Raw genomic sequence first — 18,701 nt, forward strand, 5'->3', positions numbered from 1 at the left:
TGGCTGAGCACAGGCTTGGTGGTGTCTCCCAACTTATTAAAATACTTGCATATTAATAATTTTTCGCTTCCTTATTATTGTTCCCTGTTTTTTGGCCATAACTCAAAAAATACTGCACACAGACAGCTAAATTTTTTGATACTACATAGTTCACATGTATGTCTACTTACTGTCAAAACTTAAAGAAGATTGAACCAGTCCTTTTTGAGATATGGGAGTCCAAACTTTTTTGCACTGAGTTCGTGCGCCGAGTTCGTTACTATTCACTAAGTCAAGATAGGGCTATTTGGGCAAGATAACGCGGCATGGCAGAGCACAGGCTTGGTGGTGTCTCCCAACTTAACAAAATAATTGCATATTAATAATTTTTCGCTTACTTATTATTGATCCCCATTTTTCGGCCATAACTCAAAAAATGCTGCACACAGACGGCTAAATTTTGGATACTATATAGTTTATATGTATGTCTACTTACTGTCAAAACCTGAGGAAGATTGAACCAGTACTTTTTGAGATATGGGAGTCCAAATTTTGTTGCACCGAGTTTGTTACTTTTCACTAAGTCAAGATAGGGCTATTTAGGCTTAAGATAACACAGCATGGCAGAGCACAGGCTTGGTGGTGTCTCCCAACTTATCAAAATAATTGCATATTAATAATTTTTTGCTTACTTATTATTGATCCCCGTTTTTTGGCCATAACTCAAAAAATGCTGTACATAGATGGCTAAATTTTGGATACTACATAGTTCACATGTATGTCTACCTACTGTCAAAACCTGAGGAAGATTGAACCAGTACTTTTTGAGATGTGGGAGTCCAAAAAATTTGCGCTGAGTTCGTGCCTATTCATAAGCCACCCAATATAAATGATACATAATCTGATCACAAATGCTTTGATATATATTTTGAAATGGTTTGTGTGAGGGGTGATTTTTTCTCATTTTTCTTGTTTGGGGGGACCATTAAGAAACATGATCCCCGCTGCTACCGGGTTAAACTAACATGCACACAGGGAAATAAGTAGCACCCACCCACACGGGGAAACACAAACTCCACCATTCCACACTTTAATTAAGCCCTAACCAAACTAGTGAGTGTTATCCATTGTTACCCCTGAGAAAAGGAAAGTTTTGTTTAGTCGGCGCAACATCTGTGGTCATATGCCGGAGAGACAGAAGGGGAAGGAATTATAGGAGAAGGGAACAGACCCCAGGAGACGGGACACAACATCTGTGGTCATATGCCGGAGAGACAGAAGGGGAAGGAATTATAGGAGAAGGGTACAGACCCCAGGAGACGGGACACAACATCTGTGGTCATATGCAGGAGAGACAGAAGGGGAAGGAATTATAGGAGAAGGGAACAGACCCCAGGAGACGGGACACAACATCTGTGGTCATATGCCGGAGAGACAGAAGGGGAAGGAATTATAGGAGAAGGGTACAGACCCCAGGAGACGGGACACAACATCTGTGGTCATATGCCGGAGAGACAGAAGGGGAAGGAATTATAGGAGTAGGGAACAGACCCCAGGAGACGGGACACAACATCTGTGGTCATATGCCGGAGAGACAGAAGGGGAAGGAATTATAGAAGGGAACAGACCCCAGGAGACGGGACACAACCCCGTAGGGTATCGGAAAAGCCGCCCATATTTTTCCACTCTCTCGGTTGTGAGCTGAGTGTGCGAACCACTGCACCACGAAGCCCCCTTACCTATGAGGAAGACACACAGAGCACCCTTTTGGCCTCACCTTCCTTCCTCTCCTCACACAAGTAATCCCACAGCGCCGCTTCAAAAAGTGTTCACGGCTGCATGTGTTAATAACTCTACCTCTTTGGCTCTCCCGTCACGTCCCAGGCAGCCGGGGAACACCCTCTCCTTGTCTTGATTAACTTCTCGTGGGTTTCGAAAGAATAGAGTAGTAGTAGTAGTAGTAGTAGTAGTCGGTCGGGAGTTTTGCCTTTGTAACGGCACTCCCTGATGTATCTACTGTCTGGGTCTATTGTTTTCCTCTTTCTTTCATTCTTTTTTCTCTTATTGTCCAAAACTTGTGTACTGTTGTTTTCGTTTGTTCTGAGGCTTGGTTGTTGGTGTATACTAGAGATGTATCGGATATCCGCATCCGCATCCGCATCCGCGGAACATCCGCATATTTTTTCACATCCGCATCCGCATCCGCATCCGTAGTTGTGATAAACTGAACATCCGCCTCCGCCTCCGCATCCGCATTTGTGGTGAAATATACATCCGCATCCGCATCCGCATCCGCACTCTACAGAGGATGTGTGGATGCGGATGTGTTTTGTGTATTGCACAACCTGTAGATTATAGAGTAATATATAGACACGCAGTCACAGACTAGCAGAGTGGTAGAGTACTAGCTGCCTGGTGCTTACAGACTTAGAGTTCAGACAGAGCTTAGAAATGTGGAGTAAATTTATTGATGTGTGTCTAATGAATTAATTATCTAGTAAAACTAAAGCAAATAATATCACGGATTCATCTCCTTTCAAACTTACACAACGTAATGTGTCTAGAATTTAGGGGAAGGTCAGGAGGAGGGGGCGAATTTTACTTAGTGACTATGAAGTACAAATACATAGTAAATAAACTGCAAGCTGTGAATGGTGGAATGTTAGATACTTCGTAACGACAGATGAGTGAGTCACTGTGTGTGTGTGTGTGTGTGTGTGAGGAGGGTGAAGAGGGAGATAGAGAGGAGGCTTATCACCCTTGCTTCTCACCTTCACCCCGATGCCTTACTGCTGGAGAGAGAGAGAGAGAGAGAGAGAGAGAGAGAGAGAGAGAGACTGTAATGTGTGTGTCGTGTGGCTGAGTAATGTCGTACATTGCAGTCTTAGACCTTATTCCCACTTCACACGGTAGAATTCAGTGCTTCTTCCTTAAATACTTTTAATGCGAATGTTTCCATAATTATACAAATAATAATATTAAAAAATATGAACCGGCAGCGCTGAGCTCTTCTTATCGCACGAGTTTTCCTGTTGTCGCCTGTTTCCCCTGATACAGTGAGTTGCCGATGAAAAGATTTTCACAGAGGAAGGGTAATATTAGCTATTGTTTTATTATTATTATCATTATTACTGTTATAGAGGGCTTTTCGATGTATTTCTTACTAGAATTTAATGCAATGAAGCATTAGAATAAAGTAATTTTCTTTTCACATTTGCTAAGCATCTCGAAAATTTATAATAGTGATCCATAAGTTGTAAACTGGCATTCTGAGCATAAGTCCTACACAGTACACTGGCAGCTAGGTCATCAGTTTGGTAAGAGTTTGCCTTCGAAGGAAGAAGTACTGCTCCTTCCTTGCTTTGCTCGCTGATAATACAGTTTGCCAGTGATGGTTTAAAAGGATATTATAATCAAGTTTACAAAGCCTTATTGTTCTGTGCTGACTGCTACAGCAGCTGAAAAATGGCGTCACATAGCAGTGAAGTGTGGAAATATTTTATGAGCAAGTCAAGTGACCTAGCACAGTGTCTGTTGTGCAAGAAAGATTATTCACGAAAGGGACGTGGAACTACATCTTTGAAAAACCACTTGAAATCACTGCATAAAGAACAGTTTGAAGAGTTAATGGCAAAAGAGACAAAGAAGTTGTAAGAAAAAATAAATATAGAAAAAACACCTTTGCAAAAAGCAAAGACAGATGCTAAGCAAAGGAATGTGAGTATTTTCAGAGTGCAAAATTATGGGATGCTTCTAATCCTAAGGCAAAGAAACTGGATAAATGCATTGCAGAAATGTTAGTCATGGATGATTTGCCTTTCAGTCATGTTGAGGACATAGGATTCATGAGACTGGTGACTGAAACTGCTCCACTATACAGTCTAAAGCAGCGAAATTTCTATTCATCAATGATATGTAGTGATATGTATGAGTCTGTTTTCAAGAAAATAAAAGAAATATATATATATATATATATATATATATATATATATATATATATATATATATATATATATATATATATATATATATATATATATATATTTTACGTCGCGGCCTATAGCGCCGGTAGGCTTTTTCCCGGTGGGGCCTGATGGTCGGCCCAAGGCTTCTTCCCGGTGGGTCCTGATGGTCGGCCCAGCCCGTTCTGGCGCAGGCGAGTGTTTATAGTGGCGCCATCTTGCATTGGCTCATGCTGCCCTCCCGGAGCTCATCTTTAATCCTAGAATCTAGAGTCCGGGTTGATAGGTGGTCTTCTGGACAGCATGTGGGTAGTTTTAAGCCACTCGGCGGCGGCTGAAAAATCCCAGCTTGGTGGCACCGGGCGGGGATTGAACTCGCGTCCTCCTGAACGCGGTGCTGTTACTCTGTCGATTCAGCCACCGCCTCCCCATAAATTGATGAAGTGAAGCAAGACAACAAACTTTCCTTCACAAGTGATGTGTGGTCAGATACCTCAGCAGGTGTCTCATTGCTGAGTTTAACTGCACATACCATAAATAAGGAATTTGAAAGAACAAACTTTGTGCTAGGTGCTGAACCACTGGAAGAACGACATACAGGAGAGTATATTTCCAAAATGTTTGATGATATGCTGATGAAGTGGGACATGTCTCGTACAAATGTGCACTGTGTTCTGCGTGATGCTGGAGCAAATATGAAAAAAGCTCTGTTTCTCTCAGGTGTAAATAATTTGGATTGTACTGTGCATAAAATACAGCTGATTGCTAAAACTGGGTTATCATCACATTGTGATATAGAAAACATGATAAAAAAAACTCGTAGTATTGCTATGCACTTTCATCACTCAACTATGGCACAAGATGAACTTAAAAAGATTCAGGACAGGCTGCAAGTACCTAAACTTTCTGTTATTCATGATACACCCACAAGATGGAATAGCACCTTACACTTGCTAAGAAGAACACTAGAAATAAAGGAATCTGTGTGTGTGTGTATGCTGCTACCAACTCCAAAATCAAACAGCTCAGCAATACTGAGTGGTTGATTATGCATAAATGTGCAAGCCTTACAACCTTATGAAGATATCACAAAAAACTTAGTGACTCCACATCAACAGCAGCTGAAGTGATTCCACTTGTAAAGTCCTTAAAACACACTCTTCAGCATACCACATCAGTAGTTTCTAACCCTGTTGAAGAAACTCATACTTCAGATACAAGCTCTGAAGATGAACCAGGCTCAGGATCAGGGATTGAGTTAAATGAAGACAGACAAGCAACACAGGCAGTAAACTTCATGAAAGAAGCAATGCAAGCTGATGTTGAGAAAAGATTTTCTTGGATTGAAAATGAAGATCTTTACAGAATTGCAACATATATTGACCCAAGATACAAGAGTACATTTTTTTCTTCATCTCACGTCACTGATCAAGTAAAATCATCACTTGCCAGAGTATGTGAGGAGCTTCGTCAGACGACTATTCTAGAAGAGGAAGATGGAGAACCAAGAAGGAAACGAAGAAGAGATGATATGAGTGAAACACCTACCACCTGTGGAGCATTAGATGAAGCAATGACCTCTATTCTTGCCTCCAGCAGTGATGATGAAGCAGAAAACTCATCTGTAGTAACTTTACTCATGAAAGATATTGAGAAATATCACAGAGAGAAAAGAATAAGTGGAACAAGTCAAGATAGTTTGCAATGGTGGAAGACAATGAAGACAGTCTACCCTGATTTGGGAAAGGTAGCTTGCCAGTATCTCTCCTGTCCACCAAGTAGCGTTCCTAGTGAGCAGCTGTTTAGTAGTGCTGGCTTGATATATGACGCTAAGCGCAATCGGCTTTTGCCAGAAAAGGTAGATAAGCTACTGTTTTTTAAACGAAACTTGCCCATCTTGAACTTTAAATATTAAGTAATAAATGTGTGTTTATAGTATCAGTTCAATCAGTTGGTTATAGATTTATAGTTAACCACTTTCAAAAGGGTGGAGGTTGGGGAAAGTGGTCGGTGGGATGCACGACGAGTTGGGTCCACGTCCCGCATCCAGGTAACGCACAAAATGTGTGGCCGAAACTCGTCATAAAACTTTATTGCAACAAAAAGTACTTCCACTTTACTTCCACTAGTATACTCTGGAACTCCCTTCCTGCGTCCGTATTTACGTCTTCCTATGACTTAAATACTTTCAAAGAGAGAAGTATCAACTATTAAGACACCATTCGAACTCATTTGGCAGTATTTTGGTTCTCCCACCTTGTTTTTATTTGTTACTTCTCCTGTCTGCATGGTCTGACACTGAAACGCTTTTTTTTTGGGGGGGGGTCCTCTTGGTGAGAACGTTTGACGTAAAAACATCCGCATCCGCATCCGCATCCGCGAGGATATCATATTTTGATATCCGCATCCGCATTTGCATCCGCATTTTAGTAGAGACTGATATCCGCATTCACATTTGCATCCGCAAAATGACATCCGCATATACATCCGCATCCGCGGATGTCTAAAATTCGACACCCGATACATCTCTAGCACTGTATACCTCTTCTTGTCCTCCCAACTCCTGTCTCCATTTTCTATATATCTTAAGGCTTGCTTTCTCATTCATTTGCCTCTTCCACTCTCTTGTATCCACCTCTCTCATTCTCTGCTTTATACTCTCCTTTGTCTCATTCCTCACACTCACACTCAGTCCCTCTGTTGCTCTCAGTTTATTCAACAAATCCTTCACCCACCTACTTTGTCTCTTCTCTATCATCTCCTCTCCCACCCTTCTCACCAAATCGTTTCCTTCCACAAGAACATACCTTAAGTACTTCCACTGTCCCTCCCTTATCCTGTTTTTAACACTGGAGCTTCCTATCTCCCCCCTGAGTGCTGCTTCCTGTGCATATATACATTGGTGCCCTCAAAATCTTCCTGTACACCCCATTCTCTATCCTCTGCAACTTTTTTATATCTGTCTTTGTGATGTTTATTATACTTACCCCATACAGGATGGATGGCAGTGCAACTTTAAAACTTCTATTAACTTATCTCTTCTTACACTATCATAGGCCTTTGCAAAGAAGAGAAAATCATATCTCGGGGTTTGATCTTGGGCTTGATCTTCTTCTTCTTCTTCTTCTTCTTTTGCTTACCTATGAATGCTTACCTATGAATGGATAGTGGGGGAATAAGAAGTGACTTCTTTTGGTGTTCCCCACCTCTAAGACCTGTTAGCCTCATGCCCCTGATCCAAGTGCCTGTCATACCGCGATTTGAAACTGGCTATTGAAGGGGCAGATACCACATTATCTGAGAGCTTATTCCACGGGTCTATAACTCTAATGGCAAACCAGTTTCCCTTCATTGTGGTTCGCCAATGGTCTGGTTTACTCAGCTTGTAGGAGTGGCCCCGCAGTCGGTGAGTGTTGGGTTGAAAGAATCTGGTGAGGGGGATGTCCTCGTAGCCATGCAGGAGCTTGTATGTCTGGATCATGTCACCCCTCACTCTTCTCTCTTGTAGCGTCTGGAGGCCAAGGTGCTTACAGCGCTCTTCGTATGGCAGCTGGGCAGTGCCTGGTACTAGCTTTGTTGCCCTTCTCTGCACCCTCTCCAAGGCCTGGATGTCCTTTGCCAGGTATGGGGACCATGCTTGGGCCCCGTAGTCCAAGATGGGCCGGACTAGAGAGAGATATAGCGGCAGCAAGATGGTCTTATCCAGCACACTGAAGTTGCGTTTGATGATGCCCAGTCTGCTGTTCGCTTTAGCAGCCACCATTGCCACGTGACTGGATGATTTGAGGTTATTGGCCACTATAATGCCAAGGTCCTTTTCCCGGTCCGACTCCTCCAACTTGACGCCATTCAGCTGGTATTCTGCTCGGTGTACGCTGTTCCCTATGTGCATGGTCTTGCACTTTTCTTTTCAGTATATATCACTTTCTTAAACACTTCATCCTGGAACTTAGGGTTTCTGTCCTTTTTTTTCCAGATTTATTTGCCTATGTGCTTTGCTATTTTCCACTAGTACACTTTTCACTCCACTTTTACTGTTCAGATTTTTTTTTCCAAACACATGCCAAGAAAATTTTTGTGTAAGGTATTAATTTCACTGCTTCCTCCTTACTGCCATATAGTCCTAACACGGTACTTACTCCTCCGTCTTCCTCCTCCAATCTGCTATGTCACTCCTCTTCCCCAATAATTTCCACTACTGAAGCCAATAGCCTTTGCCTCTCCTCTTCATACCTGTCACAGGCCACTATCAGGTGCTCTATTGTTTCCTTTTCTCCTATACACAAGCTACAGTTTTGGTCCTGCTCGTCTCTGCTTCTCCCCTTTACTTCTAGAGTTCCAGACGACCAGACCTTGCCTTGAACAGCAGCTTACTCCCCCAGTCTCCCCGGTACCAATTTTCTCTTTCAGGCTTTTGTTTTCTCTTGTACCATTTTAAAGTCGACTTTTCTGCTGCTCCTGCTTGCCATTTTTCCAGGCCATTGGTGGCAATGCATTTCTTGATGTCCTTAACCTTCATTCTGTTCCACTCATTTTCAAGATTTTCTCTCCTCTTCCATCTAGCTATTTCTTTTTTCCATGAGGATGTTAATTGTTCTGTCCTCTGTTATCACCTTTTTTACCCATCTTTCTTCACTTAGTCCTTCGATTTTCTTCATAAATCCCATCTTGCCCTTTATAATTCTCTCCTTAAATGTACTCCATCCCATTTCTCCCCTTAAGGCAGTGGTTCCCGACGTTTTTGCACTCGCGACCCCTTACACAAAAGCTTGAATCCCACGCGACCCCCTATACTATCAGCAGCCTGATTTACATTTTGTTTTCTATGAAGGAGAGGGAAAGAAACTTCTAACAAAAAATTTCTTCAAGAATCCTGTTGTTATCTATTAGCAAACAATCACAACATTGGTCCAACCTTAATTCACAAAAAGAACACAATTATTCCTATACAATAATATCAACATAGGTTTCAACAGCTATCCAGCCCAGCCAGTGGGATGCCTGATGTTGCATTTGAGCAGCAAGCCTTGAAATTCGTGGCCGAGCGTTTGTTATGTCATCTCCAACATCCAATCTATTCCTATTCTTCGTTTTTATATTGACAAGAGTTGAAAATCCTGCCTCACACAAGTAGGTAGAAGCAAATGGAATAAGGACACGTAAGGCTATCATGCTGACTTTGGAGTACACGTATTTTAGAACGAACCTTTGACAAATTTTACGGGCTGGTTTTGTGATTAACCGAAAAATGCGCTCACTACAATTTTAAGATACTGAATTTTATCTGCTTGACCATTCAGTTAACAAAATACACACACACACACACACACACACACACACACACACACACACACACACGGCACGCGCTACAGCACTACGAGTATAAGCCCCGTTCAGACTGTGGCGATTCTAGGCCACGACAACCCAGCGACTTCTGCATTTGACAAGTCGGCTCCCACGCTCCAAGAATTTTTTGGCGTCTTGGTGTCGGCTAGCATGATTGCCGACTGTCTAGGACACTCGGCTAACTAGTTGGCAGTATGTCTGCGACATGCTGCCAACTAGTCTCAAGACGAGTCTCAATGGTCAATTTTTGAGATGGCGCCATGCCTACGACAACCACGAATCTGCCGACCGATTGGCCGACAGTCGCAGACGGTCTTGAGAACAGTCTTCCAGATTGTTTGTCAACTGGTTGGCCGACTAGCTGGCCGACAGTTTCTAAGGAGTTGGCCGACGGTCTTCCTGACGGTCTTCGCGACTGTCTTGGTGACTGTCTTGGCGGCAGCCTTGCCGTTCCTTAAAATACGGAATCGCTTTGTATTCGAGAATGAAATATATCGTTCCGTTTTGAACCACTACGGAACGGTATTTGTTCCGCACTGTATTTTGTTAACTGAATGGTCAAGCAGATGAAATTCAGTATCTTAAAATTGTAGTAAGCACATTTTTCGGTTAATCACAAAACCAGCCCGTAAAATTTGTCAAAGTTTCGTCCTAAAATACGTGTAAAATACGCGACGCAACGTCCCTTACCTCTCCCTCTTGCCTCCACCAGAAGCGTGATGCGGCTGTCACTCATTGCATGCTCGAGAAATTTTATGGTTGCCACCCGTTCCTTTACATATGGATCCATTCCGTATTGGAGAGTGAGATGTTGCATTCCACATTTTTCTGACCTCAGGGTGGCAACCCTAGTACCATGCCCAGAAGTTGTTATTGTCCTTGTGAGCTGCAAGATAAAATAAAAATTTCTTGATAGCAGCAGTGTTAGCCAATATTTCTGAGCCGACAGTCGTCACGAACGTCCTTCGTTAAGCGAAGACTGTCGTCACGACAGTCCCTCATCTTAAGAAGTCAGCACAGACGATTGTGCCGACAGGAAACGGTAAAAAATTGAAAAATGGCCCCGACAGTCGTCACGACTGTCTCAAGACAGACGACAGTCTTGACGACTGCCCCCGACCTCCCTCAGACCTCAACCGGAAGTGACGGTTGGTCCAGGCTCTTGCCGACTCTTGTCGTGAAAGTTTAGCATGGAATACTTTTTTGGGCTAATCCTCACGACTGCAGACTCCCGTCACGACGTCGGCGCAGCATTCGGCAACAGTCTCAAGATCTCTTTCAAGACATGCCCGACCCTTTCACATCAACACCCAAGACCTCGTGTACCCTATAATCGTGGCCTAGAGTCGGCACAGTGTGAACGGGGCTTAACTGAACACATGCTTAAGCACAGCTAACAGACACTCAAGCATACGTACATGCCTATACACTCACATACTCGCTAGTACAGACACAAACATACACTTGAAGACACACATACACATTCATACAGGCACATACACTCACAGGCACGCATACAGACACCCCCAATGTCATCTAATCACATTCAACCGCTGTAACACACGTTTTTTTTTGCACTGAAACAAAAACAAAACAAAAATATGTAGGAACATAAAAAATGTAATTGATGAGTTAAAATTAATATCATCCCAAGCTACTTTTAGCAAGGCTACGCGACCCCCCTGCCAAGGCTCCACGACCCCCCAGGGGGTCGCGACCCACCGGTTGGGAACCCCTGCCTTAAGGCCTCTACGGCTGTGCATCTAGGAGCACCCAGTCCCCATCTGCCCATGGTGTTCTGCACCTTTTCTAATCTTGCCAGGTCACCTTCCTTCCCTGTACTCTGTTATTTCTGACCCGTACAGGCAGTATGGTACCGCTATCCCCTTCCACATACTCCTGCCTACCTCGTATTTGTTAATAGTCCTGCTGCCTGCGTTCATGATCATGCCCACCATCCTCCTGGCTTTTCCTTCGTTTATTTTCCCTTGTTTCTCTCCTCCTACTCCTTCTTTGCTGACTTCCAATCCCAAGTATGTGTACTTCTCCACTCCTTCTATTATGATGTTTCCCAGGACCCACTGGCTATTGGCATTGTTGTTAAATTCTATGGCCTTACATTTCCTGGCACTGAATTTCATCTTCCACTCCTTCCCATACTCGTTGGTAATCCTCAGTAGCTCCTCCATATCTGCCTTGTTTTCTGCCATGAGTACTGTTGTGCTGGAAGCTTCCCCCGGCGACCATAGGCCTCTAGAAGGCTCCCGGAGAAACGAGCAAAGGGGGCGGGGAGCAAGGCAGGCCGTCCACTGGGCGGCCAGGCGCCAGGCGGGAAGTGTTGCCAACTCGCATATATTTTTGCTAAATGTTCTTGTATGATCTAAAATATACTGTAACATTCTAGACTGTACTGTTCTGGATATATATAGGAGAAGAGGGCGAGAGAGTCCCAGTCCCAGTCATAGTAAGCTAGTGGTAAGTGAAGAGTCAGAGTGAAGTGTACTACTAAGGAAGAATATTAAACTACAGAAGCTGTGCGAAGTGTTTACATATCTCCCTCCCACGGAGTCTCCTGACGGCGACACGGAACCCAAGTAACACGTCCGGCATAACAGTACAATGTCATCTGCGTAAGCTAAGCACCCAAGTTTTCTGTCTCCTACTCCTACTCCTTTTTCTGATTTTCTGATTTTCACCAGGAGTTCTTCTACATAAAAGTTAAACAATGTTGGTGACATCACACATCCCTGTCTCACTCCAACATTGTTCTCCATCCAGTCCGTGGTGGTGTCTCCCAAAGTGAATTTTACCATATTTTCATTGTACATCTCCTTTATCACCTCTGCCACTTTGCTATCTATTCCAATGTGCTTTAACAATTTCATTAGCTTGCTTCTGTCCACTGTGTCATATGCCTTTTCAATGTCTTGATGTCACAGGACTCGTGACAGGAGGCTTGAGGTTTCTCCCAGTGCCGCATTTTAAGACACCATCGCTTCTCACATCAACTATTTCTAAAGGTCAAAGAGTGGATCAATCGGGTTTTCATGAGTGTTTTTAAGGTTCATGGCACAGAAGAAGGGTCAAACTACCACCAGGGTCATAAAACTACCCCTGGAAAGGCCTACAGCTCCTACGAAAGCCATGTCAAATATGTGAACTTGGGCGACGAAATGTTTTAAAATAATACGAAAATACGAAAAGAAACACAGAAAATCGGTGTTCAGCTACTGGGGCAAGATGTCATTGCCTATACAGAAATGAGACAAAACCAAAACTTTATACAGAACACACAAAACCAAAGCGGAGACTTCTTATAGACTATCGCCGCCGCCGCCATTTGCATGCCTTATTTCCCATATTTGGGTATTTTTTGCTACAACCACTGCATCCAGGTGGTGCCTGGTGATCCGAAATTGTAGGTACTGTATGCCAGTTACATACTTACCCATAGATATGTGCCGAAAACCATGAATAATAAGTTAAAAGTGGTGCAGTGGGCAGGGCGTTGAAATTTTAATTTCGGGCCCAGCAAGAGGCCTGTAGTGGCTTTAAACAAAAGCAGTTGGATGAATAGATGTGTGGAGAGCCATATATGTATGGCGGGGCAAGGGTTTTGTGGCCGGGCGAGGGAGGGGAGTGAAACGCGACGGCTGTGTTTTATACAGAATAGCACCCACCCGGGTGTCACATTGGCGCTGTGTCCAGGGGTAATGGGCTCCCTCCCACCACAGGCTCAAGGGCGGATGCGACGGAGATGAGCACCGAGGCCACGCGCTGCTATAGCATATGCCCCCAACTTTACCTTTACCTTACAGTGACTGACGTGTTTATTGCCGATACATGTTGATTTGTTATTTATCATTACCTACCCAGTTAATTTTCGTCATCATTGGTAACCCCCATTTATGCATAATGTAAAGATGAATCGTTTGTTTCAGTGACTTTGTGTTATTTGGGTCACTGATATCACAAAAAAATACCAGCTAGGTTAGATTATCAATGAGTGAAGCAGTAACAATGCAATATTATGTCTAAATGGTAATCAATTGGGCAAAACTTAAGAATAACCACTCCAAACCAATATTCGTATTAATTTAGCACGTGAAAGAATTATTATTATAATGCATTTTTATAAACGTTTTACCTTGGTGAGGGGCCAGGGGGGCAAGCCTCTTTAATTATAGAGTTAGGTGGCTCGGATTTTCTAAGTCCATTGTTATTGTTTCACAACCGCCTCTATACACAGACTGAGCCTCATACCTGCCTTGCAGTGCACCCTACAAACTAGTTCCTAAGTCAGTGCGCGCAGGTCGTAATGTTCAGTTGGAGTAGTTTAAATATATTTGACATGTGGCGTGGCCCGTCAAAACTTACACACCGCGGGACGGATTGGGAGGGCGGCGGTGGGGGGAGGTGGGGGGGCAGTATGCCCACCATCTGATGACACGCCTGACACTCATCAACAGATTGAATGCTAGGTCATATTGGAATAGACTACAAGAGTATGCATTAGGGATTTTCCTTACTTTCGAGACTTGGGAATTTCTCCTGATATAGGGATTTTTCTAGGGAAATTTTGGAAGGCCATTTTTCAGTGATATGGGCTCCCCCCCCAATACCCCAGTTCCCCAGGTTTGTCTTGGGGGGGGGTAGGGGGGGGCTGGGGTGGTGGAGGGGGTGGAGTGGTAATTCTTGAGATTTACCACTAGGCCTGATAAGGAGCCTCCATAACCCACTTGGCGAATGGGTACCTCTTTGGCCGACTCGGTAGTGGCTCTCCCGCCACGCTGGTTGCGGGTTCAAGATAAGTACAAGATAACTAATAATGTGGCTATAGGTCCAAATAGGTTAAGTTTCCTAAATGACGAGTTTTGTTTAAAATTACATTCCATCATATTTTTGTTGCCGAGGTATAATTTGAAGGCATGAATAGTATTTCAATTGTTGTAGAAAGTATCCAATTTGGATTATCAATATACAGTCATCTATCAAAGGTGGCATATGCTGGGGTGTGTTGCCTCACCCACCCTACAACGCCAAGTCCGAGGGTCCCTCCGGACAAGTCTCCATGCAGGGCCCCCTTTCATCCTGAGTACCTCCTGGCAGGATTTATCAACTTGCTCAAGTCACAAACTCTGTAGGTGTCATTATTAGTTTCTTCTGATCTTAGAGTGAGTCAAAACTGTAAAGTTAACATGTGCCCAGTTATGATAATCATTATTAATAGTTTCGTGTCAACGTGTTCCATCAATGTCCCCAATCACACCTGGGAACCCAGCAATGTCTTGAAATTGTTTCTTTCTTGATTAATCTGTGTAATAAGAAAAAAAACAATTTTTGTACCTGTTGATAATTGTGCTCAATGTTTTTATTAGTTAAATAAATGCATTTGTACAGTTGTTTTGCTTTATTTTCTTATGCCGGAGGATAGAATTGATCTTGATTTTCATGACCCTATTTGTGCTGAGTGAATGAGAGTTATAGTTCAGCAGTGTTATCATTAGGTAAGGTTGGAGGCATTTGATAAGCTGTGTGTTGTCTTGATCTTGACAAGTTATGCACAGGGCACCAGTACAGGTGCATAACACGGATATTTGTGTTGGCTGCTGGGGGAACTGGGGTGCCGAGTGTGTAGGGAAGGGAAATGAATAGGTGTACTACTAGTTAGTCTTGGTGTGTTGTGACAAGTGAGTGTGTATTTGTTTTCTGAATGAGTATTGTACCGCAGTCTAAAGTCTGTAGGGGGAGGCTGTTCCAGTCACGTGTGGTGCGTGGAAAGTATGAGTCCGTACATGTGTCAGTGTTTGTGTGATACGTTTGGTATTTTTGGCTGAGTGTGTTACGAGTACGCTGACTGTTTGCGTCCTGTAAGTATGTGTGTGGGTCAATGTCAATGTAAGTGTATGTGATCTTGTACAGAATTTTAAGTGTGTGCTTGTCTGCACATGTGAAGAGGTTACATATTAATCTGTTATTTGATCTGTGTTATGATGCCTGGTGTTCAAGTTCATTGTTTATAATGAACCAAGCCACCTTGGTGTTGATTAGTGCTAACTTATAAATGTTTGTGTGTGTGTGTAAGGATCCCACACTGTGGAACAGCATGCTAGTGTTGGTCTCACAAGTGTGTTGTTCATCAGCGCTTATTTGTCTCTGGCCCTTAAGCCTGCGTCAAGTGAGAACCTATTACCCTGGGACACAGGCAAGTATCTAATGTCTAAGTTAAAAGAGTTTGCTTTCCCAGAAAACCCATTTATCCATCAGCCTGATAGGGTATCAGGACACCTCTCCTCCCGAAATTGATCTTTCTTTCGGCCACCTCTTTTAATTATTTTTTGGGAGCAGCGAGTAGCGGGCTTTTTTTATTATTGTTTTCTTTTTTTGTGCCCTTGAGCTGCCTTCTTTGTTGTAAAAAAGGGAAGATGAACAGGTGGTGTGCCATCTGCCTAGGCTGGGCCTATGAATTTTAGAGTAAAAGAGTCTACATTAAGATGGTACAGCAAGACACAAAAGCTAGAGGGAGTAGACTGGCATGTAGGAGACTGGGGGAGCAAGCTGATGTTTAAAGTAAGAACGAGAACCCCGCAGCTAAATGGCAGGAATAGGGAAGGGGGAAACCAGAACTGTAGCTGTAGGACAGGAGAGAAAGAATCAGTGGAACACCCAATAGTAGAATGCAGCAACCATGAGAGGCAGAGAGGGGAGTTATTAGTAGCACCAGGGAGGAGTGGGCTAAGAGGCTGGAGGAGGACAACGGGGCTATCGCACGGTACGTGTTGGATGGAGATGCAGTGCTGGGAATAAAGGGCACAAATGCTTGAATAAGCGCACGGATAAGCAATGTCAGTAAGTTATTCCAGCAACAAACTGAAAAGTAAAGTGCGATAGTATATTGCAGTGAAGAAAAATTAAGCTACACAGCACAATTGAAAGGAAAAGTGTGAATAAACAGGAGAGACGCCCGAGAGGAGGACAGGTCAAAAGAAGAAGAGGAAGAATGTTACAGGACACAAGGCGAGATTTCAAAACAAACACACGTGAACTGACTCGGTCCAATAATTTAGGGGCATAGTGTGTTGCAAACATGTCCAAGGATTATAATTCTACAAGGAAAAAGAAGTGCAAGGGATGTGGAACCTTCAAAGCAGTGAATGCCCTTCAAATCTGTAAGGAATGTGATGAAAATCCTCAAGATATGGAATCAGGCTCCCAGAACACCGCCAGCAACCGAAAGAGCCACATCTGTGGCAAATGTATTTTAGAAGTAAAAAATGATCAACCGGCCCTAGGATGTGCCAAGTGTAATAAATGGTTCCATATTGCATGTGAGAAAATAAGTAGTAAACTATACCTAGCACTACAGGAGCAAGAAGAAGGAGAGGAGAACACCCTGCCCTTCTATTGTAGGGATTGCAAGAAACAGATAGATGCATACTCAAAGAAGATAAATGAGCTTGAGGAGAGGATAAAAGATCTTGAAAAGAGAAGTGAGCCGGGGAACACACCCCAAACCATGGAGAAAATGACAGGAGTTTTAGAAAGAGTCATGAACAGGCTAGACCAGCTTGAGGAAAAGCTCAGGATGCAGGATGCTAAGATGAAAGAAAGAGAACAAGACAAGGAAGAAATAGTAAATGAAGTTATGAGGAAATTTGAAGAAGTTAGGAAGGAAGAGGCAGATAAAGAGAGGAGGAAGAACAACATAGTCATCTACAATGTGCCAGAATCAGAGAATGACAGTGCCATAAATGACACCCAACAATGTGATAGACTGATAAGAAACAAGCTGAAACTAGAAGACTATGAGGTAGTAGATGTGGTGAGACTGGGAAGACGAGAAGAAAACAAAATTCGGCCGATGCTTGTAAAACTTGGAAATCACCACCAAAAATGGAAAATAATGGGAAGTGCAAGAATGCTTAAGGATGACCCAAACATTACATACAAGAAAATGAGGATTGTACCAGACATGACCAAGAAGGAAAGAGAAGAAAACTGGAATCTAAGAAATGAGCTGAAGCAAAAAAGAGATGCTGGAGAGCAAGGATGGTACATAAGAAGGGGACAGTTGGTGAGAGGACAACAGAACCAGGGTGCAGGACTAGGTAACACAGGTAGAGACTGACTTTCCGGGGACAAGATTGACCATAATGTAAGTACTATTAAGTTACTTAATGTGCAAGGACTCACTACACCAAAGATGCTTGAATTAGAAAGATTAATAGAAAATGACCTGGACATAGTATGCATAACAGAGACACAACTAGTGTATGATAAAGTGCAAATTAGTGGTCACTTGAAAAAATTTGATAGTATGAGAGGAAAAGATGAACAGAAAGGAGGTGGACTGCTAGTTATGTTTAAAGACACAGAAGATATCCAAGCTGTTCAAAAGAAAACTATAAATAAAGATATTCTAGTTTTAGAGGCACGGATACAAAGTACAAATATTATTATTATTTTAGTATATGTTTCACTGTCGGATAAAGGAAGACAGAATTCAGTGCAATTAGAATTAAGTAATCTTATTGAGAAGTATGAAGAAGAAACTTTGATACTGCTGGGAGACTTTAATGGTCACATAGGATTTCTAGGGGACCAGCCTATAAACAGAAATGGAAAAATGATTCTTGAGTGGATGGGAAATAACAGTATGATAATGCTAAATGATGACTTGCAATGTGAAGGGATGTACACATGGAGCCGAAACGAGCAGAAAAGTGTGATAGACTATGCTCTATGTAATAAAAAGTTCTTTGATATATACACAAGCATGAAAATAGACCAAGAACAGGAGAAAGTTGACATATCGGACCACAACCTGATAGAAATAAACTTTAAGGTAGTGAAAGAGAGAAACAATAAATTCAGGAAAACTAAATGGGAAAAAATAGAATATTACAGTACAAAAGCAGAGTGCCTGGAAAAATATGCACAGGAAATGGAAAACATTGCACAAAGTAGATCTGTAAACAATATAAGTGAGTTGAATAATGCTATTGTGAAATGTGCCGATAACATATTAAAGAGAACATTCAGAGTAAAATCTAGCAAGACAGCTAAAGAAGCACCTTGGATAAATGAAGAGATAAGGAAGCAAATCCAGATGAGGAAGAAGTTCAACAGGGCCAGAAGAAAAGCTGAGACTGATGAAGAACGGAACAGACTGAAAGAAAAGTATATTGAACAGAAATGTAAAGTGCAAATGCTGATAAAAAATGAAATATACAAACATGAGAAAAAGGTGACCAAGGAAATAAAAGAAAATGGAGACAAAACTAAACTGTGGGACTATATAAGAAAATTGCAAGGAAAAGTGCACAAAAAAGGAGAGCTAAAACTATTTAATGAACACAAGCAAGCCATATCAGAAGACGAAGCAGAGAAAGATATAAAAGTGTTTTGGAAGAC

At 42.6% G+C, this 18,701-nt stretch overlaps 1 protein-coding gene across 10 annotated transcripts in view; it reads right to left on the minus strand.

The window, feature by feature from the left end:
• The window catches only part of LOC126980737 (zinc finger protein 724-like), a 106,515-nt gene extending 104,206 nt beyond the window's left edge, over nucleotides 1-2,309 (minus strand). For 9 of the 10 annotated variants that reach the window (XR_007733485.1, XR_007733488.1, XR_007733487.1 and 6 more), the window contains exon 1: nucleotides 1,837-2,309. The gene's annotated coding sequence lies outside the window, so the exon portion shown is untranslated. Of the gene's footprint in view, nucleotides 1-1,756 lie in introns of all 10 variants that reach the window. The other variant, XM_050831018.1, reaches the window with a different exon arrangement.
• Nucleotides 2,310-18,701: the final 16,392 nt, after the last annotated feature.

This window comes from Eriocheir sinensis, chromosome 45, assembly GCF_024679095.1.
Source record: "Eriocheir sinensis breed Jianghai 21 chromosome 45, ASM2467909v1, whole genome shotgun sequence".
Lineage (NCBI taxonomy): Eukaryota > Metazoa > Arthropoda > Malacostraca > Decapoda > Varunidae > Eriocheir > Eriocheir sinensis.